The sequence below is a fragment of the Erpetoichthys calabaricus genome, chromosome 2 (genome assembly GCF_900747795.2).
Source record: "Erpetoichthys calabaricus chromosome 2, fErpCal1.3, whole genome shotgun sequence".
In the NCBI taxonomy this organism is placed as follows: Eukaryota; Metazoa; Chordata; class Cladistia; order Polypteriformes; family Polypteridae; genus Erpetoichthys; species Erpetoichthys calabaricus.
In genome coordinates, this window is record NC_041395.2 from 171,927,308 (window position 1) to 171,934,063 (window position 6,756).

Sequence of the window (6,756 nt, forward strand, 5' to 3'; positions counted from 1 at the left end):
ATGAGAGCAAATAAAATCAAACCAGTTACACAGGTAGAGTGTGAATGAGTTACATTTTTATGGAGCTCTAACATTGCATACAGACAAGCCCTGTGCGCTGCATGAGATTATGTGTCAGCATCATCGTTGCTTCGTTCACACATTAATGGTTAAAAAAAAAAAAAGTGGAATGTCCAGAATAAAATGACAAAATGGTACACGCACTGTAAAAATTGCTATGGTGATATCTGCTAATTCAAGTCTGCCCGTAAAAGAAGCTATTGAAGTATAGATCTGAGTTGGATACAGAATATCAGTGAGCTAACCCTGTCCCTAAGGGGATATCTGGCGTGAAACAGCACTGTGCAGGTGCTACACATCTCTGAGCAGCTAAAGAACAGATGACACAGGGTGGAATTGATGGATTCTTTATACCTCACTTAAGACTTCCCCCAAAGCAGACATGGTATTATGTTGTTGTTTAATTAATTGTATGTTACTTAATGTAGCCTATATTATACTGGAACCAATAAAACTAGATAATAATCAGTGCAAATTGATCATACTAATGTTTCCATCCATTTGGGCTGAAGGGTAAGATAGATTTATTTTCTGATTCATTAACAATACATTCTATGAGAACTTGCAATTAAAAACACATACAGTAAGTAAATAAACCTATGAGACTATGATTCATAACCATGATACATATTTAAGTGTTTTTTTCAGTCTGTCCTGATTTATGGTATCCTCTTGATCTGGAATGGAGTATTAATGAATGTTTCAATATTCTTTTTTCTCTTTGTTGAAGGAAATAGATTTATTTTTACAAATATGAGTTTCATATCTCTAAGAAAAGAAATAGTAATGCAAAAGAAAAGCACAGTTTTTAATGCATTGTATTTTCTTGTAATATGTAACCATATTACATATTTTGTTAACTTTGTTTTGTAAGTATTGAATAATTTAACTAAGTTAATTTTAAGATTAACATTTCCCAAACTGGTGAACCTTGTGAACATTTGTTTTCTGTATCTGAATATCATCTATAATAATAAAAGGCAAAGCCCTCACTGACTGACTCACTCACTCACTGATTGACTGACTGACTCATCACTAATTCTCCAACTTCCCGTGTAGGTGGAAGGCTGAAATTTGGCAGGCTCATTCCTTACAGCTTACTTACAAAAGTTAGGCAGGTTTCATTTCGAAATTCAAAGCGTAATGGTCATAACTGGAACATAATTTTTGTCCATACACTGTAATGGAGGAGGCGGAGTCACGTATCGCGTCATCACGCCTCCTACGTAATCACGTGAACTAAAAACAAGGAAGAGATTTACAGCACGAGTCACACGCGGGGAACGAAGGTAAATGACGTTAATTTTTGACTGTCTTTTAATACTGTGTAAGCCATACATATTAACACATGTGCAATTAAACGTGTGCATTTACGGGGTGAGATTTCTCAGGCTTAAAAGCTCACCTTTTATCAAAACGCGGGAACAAAGGTAACTGACGTTGTTCAACTGTCTTTTAATACTGTGTAACCATACATATTAACACATGTGCAATTAAACTGTTGCATTTACGGGGTGATTTCTCAGGCTTAAAAGCTCGCCTTTTACTAAAAAGGTAAATGCAAAACTATTTTCAATCAGTTTATTGAAACGCTCCCGTTAAGGATTGCAATAACATATTCGCGAGATAAAAGAACGAAGAGTAGGGGGAAATGGAGGAAGAGCCGCAAACAGCGAACAGCAAAAATTAATTAAACAATTGAGAACGGAGCGACTTAAGCATACAAGCATGTTCATAAGGGAAACAAAGCACGGTGTAAAACGTAAGTTTAAATTAAGTTTATAGAAACGCTCCCGCTGCGGATTGCAATAACATATTCGCGAGATAAAACTTTAATGAGAAGACACGAGGTATAAACGAAGCACACGCCGTGGCGCAACGTTAGGGGCAACAGTTTCAACCATTCTATGATCTGCTTCTCGCAACTGAAAGACGGCACATGGCGGATGTTAGCCGACTTGCTGACCGCAACGTTAGGGGCTTCAGCTATGGTGCTGACGCCACATCTCAGTGCCAACACTTTGCAGACTGTACTTAAAAGACACGCCCTCCTCACTGGACAGTTGAAAACACCAATCAAACTAACGATGACATCAAGTATTACCCAATCAAAAGTAGGAAAGGAGGCATCTTCATAAAATGTGTGTGGGATGATTTGCATGAGACGCTGCTTTAAAAAAAAAATTATAAAAAAATACGGGATAAATCCCGTCCAGTATTGATTCAAAACGGGACGCGCAATTTCATTCTCAAACGCGGCACCATTCCGTATTTTAAAGGACGGGTGGCAACCCTACAGTGCCAGGTAACCACCCATACAATCAGATTGTGATTCAGACTAGGAATGCAATGAATGTAATTACCCCGATCTACATACAAGGCGAAAGTCTTGCAACATTCAAAGATGATGGTTTGGGATAAGTACACCATACAACATAAAAGAGCTTATAAAGCCTTGAAACCGAAAAAAGCAAGATCTCAGAGATCGTAAAAAAAAAAAATAAGGAGGTAATGTCGTTTTACTCGCTGTAGATTTTAGTCAAACATTACCAGTTATTCCACGAGGGAGACCAGCAGATCAACTCAACGCGTGTTTAAAATCCATGCTTCTCCCACGTTCGGTTATATGTCGCGTGTTCTCGGGTAGGTGCACCAAAAAATTTATACATTTAAGCATGTAATGGGCAAACAAAAAATGAGGTATACCCGAAGGCACTGCAGTAGTACTTAATGTAACTTTACTTCTTAAATGTTAATGTTTTACTGTTTAATAATTTATACGCTTCTTATATGTTGTTCAAATTCTTTTATCAAAATACCACTGACAGCGCAATGCACGATAACATGGAGTGAATACACCATACGCATCCGCACACGGCTGCCCTGCTGTGCGCAGATAGGAGTTGATTCTACAATAAAATAAAATAAACATAAAAAGATAGTAGACGTGACGTACTATATGTGTACCACATTTGAAGTGTATAGGTGAAACGGTTTGCGAGGTACAGGTCATTTAAAATCCTGGACAGACACACAAATTGCCACGGTAGCAAATTACAGAAGAACATTTTACTGTTTAATAATTTATATTTATATGAAATGTGCTTCTTATATATTACTTCATATTCTCATATGATAATGATGTTAATGTTTATATTGATTTCTGTGTTATTAAAACTGCATGTATGTGTGTATATGTATATATATATATATATATATATATATACACTAGCAAAATACCTGCGCTTCGCAGCGGAGAAGTACTGTGTTAAAGAGGTTATGAAAAAAAAAGGAAACATTTTAAAAATAACGTAACATGATTGTCAATGAAAGCCCGTTTCAGTCAGTAAGTCTTCTGTGTGTGTTTATGTATGTGTGTATATATATGTAGATGTGTATATGTAGATATGTATATATATGTATATGTATATAAATGTTTATGTGTGTGTGTATATTATATATATAATATATATATATATATATATATATATATATATATCTATATATAAAAAAAAGACAGCAACAGTTATAACAATGACAACACAATTACATTGACAATCATGTTACGTTATTTTTAAAATGTTTCCTTTTTTTTTCATAACCTCTTTAACACACTACTTCTCCGCTGCGAAGCGCGGGTATTTTGCTAGTTATCAATAAAGTGGTATTCTTAAGCAACTGGCTGTGTAAATAGCTAGAAAATCAATATTGTCTTCACATCATTCTAAGGGCAAACTTATTGACAGAACCAGTCAAAGTGCTAAGACTACCGTATTTACGCGTGTACCACGCACACATTTTTTCCCGAAAATTAGCATTAGAAAATCAGGTGCACGTCATACATGAGGAAATTATTTTCTGTAATGTTTACATCTTCTGCTTGGGCTCTCACTCTCTGTCTCATGCGCGATGGAAGAAAGAAAAGCTGTCGTCATGCAACAAAAACAGAAGGGCATTTCGCGGAAAACGTGCCCTAAATGCTTCCTATACAATCACAACACACGTCGTACACGGGGCTAAACGGTTTTCGTGATTTTCTTTGTAAAAATTAGGGTGTGCGTCGTACACGAGTAAAAATGGTAATTTGCATTGTGACCACTACTTTGAGCTCTTGACTGATTAATGTTTCACTGTTTATTCAGTTGTTTCAATTACACAAAACTGTTCAATAAATTAAATGAAATAATTTAATATGCATAGACAAGTGATTATTAAAACTTTTGTATTAAAAATTAATCATGGCTGTTTTCTTTTATTGAAACACTAGCAAAATACCCGCGCTTCGCAGCAGAGAAGTAGAGTGTTAAAGAGGTTATGAAAAAGAAAAGGAAACATTTTAAAAAGAACATAACATGATTGTCAATGTAATTGTGTTGTCATTGTTATGAGTTTTGCTGTCATATATATATATATATATATATATATATATATATATATATATATATATATATATATATAGCAAAATACCTGCGCTTCGCAGCGGCGAAGTACTGCTTTAAAATTTTAAATAATAAACTGAGGGAAATTATACCAATAATTATTTGTTAAGGATCTCTTTGTATACCATGTTGTCAGTTCGCCCCTCCGGTTGTAATATGACCAAGTTGTGCGCTGAGCTTACTCTTGAGCATGCAACGTATACTTGGCCATGTGAACAGCAAGACCGCGCCAGCTGCGGAGCTCAGCTTGGAGCGAAATGAAGTGAATGAAATGAGGTGAATGGGAGGGGAGATGATCACGTGACTCCAACACCCGCCTTAACTCTCCATCCCTCCACAAACACAGTCTCTCGGATCCCAACTCTCCTTTATCTATAATAATAAAAGGCAAAGCCCTCACTGACTGACTGACTGACTGACTGACTCACTGACTCACTCATCACTAATTCTCCAACTTCCCGTGTAGGTGGAAGGCTGAAATTTGGCAGGCTCATTCCTTACAGCTTACTTACAAAAGTTAGGCAGGTTTTCATTTCAAAATTATACGCGTAATGGTCATAACTGGAACCTCTTTTTTGTCCATATACTGTAATGGTAGGCAGCAAGATGGCCGTAGGAGACTGAGTTGCGTGTCGCGTCATCACGCCTCCCACGTAATCACGTGAACTGACTGTGAACTCAGTACGTAGAAAAGAAGGAGGAGCCCCAAAGAGCACAGAAGAAAACATTCATTACACAATTGACAAGGCAGCGAAACAATAAGAAGCGAGTGAGTGACGCATACAAGCATCTTCATAAGACACGAGGTATAAAAAAGCACGGTGTAAACCGTAAGTCTAAATTAACTTTATAGAACCGCTCCCGCTGCCGTTTGCAATACCATATTCGCGAGATACAAGTTTAATGAGAAGACACGAGGTATAAAAAAGCACGGTGTAAACCGTAACCTTAACTTTATAGAAACGCTCCCGCTGCCGTTTGCAATGCCATATTCGCGAGATACAAGTTTAATGAGAAGACACGAGGTATAAACGAGAGTTTGCATCACTTTGTAACAGAGTTAAAATTGCTGTAGCGAGAAACTTTTAACTGCCGGGTCTTAGCTAACATTAAATAAACCCGTGGACATCGCAACATCACACAAGACAGTGGCTCACGTGAAGTGACTGAACGCAGCAGGAGTGATCTCTTCCATGAATCAAACCTGTTCAAAAAACACATTACACAATTGATAAGGTAGGAAAAGAATATGAAACAAGGCACGGTATAAACCGTAACTTTAAGTTTATAGAAACGCTGCCGTTTGCAATACCATATTCGCCCCTGCGAAGCGCGGTGATTTTGCTATATATATTAAACTATTTCAACCATTGTATGATCTGCTTCTCGCAACTGAAAGAGGGCACCGTGACAGAAGTTAGCCGACTTGCTCACCAACCACAAGCGTTACCTGGTAGGTAACCACCCATACAATCAGATTGTGAATCAGACTACGAATGCCTGCAATGTAATTACCCCCGATCTATATGCTGTCAAATGAACGAACCTCACGCCGTGGCACAACGTTAGGGGCTTCGCCTCTACGTCCGAGGATCGATTCCCGTAAGGGAGTGCAGTGACTGTGTACTCCTGATGAGCCCACAATTACGGCGAAACACGTGTCGCATACTATGCATCTTCAAAGCACGGTGTAAACAGTAAGTTTAAATTGAGTTTATAGAAACGCTCCCCGCTGCCGTTTGCAATACCATATTAGATGACTTTGTAACAGAGTTAAAATTGCTGGAGCGATAAATTTTTAACTGCCGGGTCATGTCGCGTGTTCTTGGGTAGGTACACCAAAAAATGTATACATTTATGCATGTAATGGGCAAACAAAAAATGTACTATACCCGAAAGCACTACAGTAGTACTCAATGTATCTTTACTTCTTAAATGTTAATGTTTTACTGTTTAATAATTTATACGCTTCTTATATGTTATTCAGATTCTTTTATCAAAATACCAGTAACAGCGCACTGCACGATAACGTGGAGTGAATACACTTGACATGACCATTCATAGTATTTATCCTCTTTCTCTGTACGTTTACCATTCGTTTGCTCAGAGGTTGATGAGCTTGCTGCTTAATGAGCAGCTCTTGACCCTAGCGTCCCGCTGCTTCTCTTCTTTCGTCGGCATCTTTACCCGTTAAAACTGATTTTTTTTAAAACTTAGTATGTTTTCTTTAATTTTTCAGTTAAGCTGGCACTTAACT

At 37.4% G+C, this 6,756-nt stretch overlaps 1 protein-coding gene across 1 annotated transcript in view; it reads left to right on the forward strand.

Annotated features, from left to right (window-relative positions):
• Positions 1-6,756, forward strand: part of LOC114646549 (protein IWS1 homolog) — a 69,423-nt gene that overhangs the window by 13,192 nt on the left and 49,475 nt on the right.